This window comes from Pteropus vampyrus, unplaced genomic scaffold, assembly GCF_000151845.1.
Source record: "Pteropus vampyrus isolate Shadow unplaced genomic scaffold, Pvam_2.0 Scaffold41, whole genome shotgun sequence".
In the NCBI taxonomy this organism is placed as follows: Eukaryota; Metazoa; Chordata; class Mammalia; order Chiroptera; family Pteropodidae; genus Pteropus; species Pteropus vampyrus.
In genome coordinates, this window is record NW_011888822.1 from 7,093,608 (window position 1) to 7,093,971 (window position 364).

Below are 364 nucleotides of genomic sequence, written 5' to 3' on the forward strand. Positions count from 1 at the left end.
TATGGCTTCTGTGTAGTGCAGGTATCTCACAACTAAGTTTCCAATTCTTCCTTTCCATCCCTTGTAGCATTACCATTGATTTCGATTATCCTTATGCTATAACAATTCAGTATGTTTTTACTGTAAAGTTATCTTTTTAGATCAATTAACATAAGAGAAATAAAATATTTTATTTTACCTTTATCTATTCCTGTTCATTTCTTTATGTAGATTGAAGTTTTGACTATTTTCTAAAGAACTTCTTTTAGCATTGCTTGCAGGATAGGTCTGCAGGTGATACACAACTTCAGATTTTGTCTGTCTGAGAAAGTCTTTATTTCTCCTTCACAGATAATTTTCCTGGATCTAGAAATCTAGGTTTGTG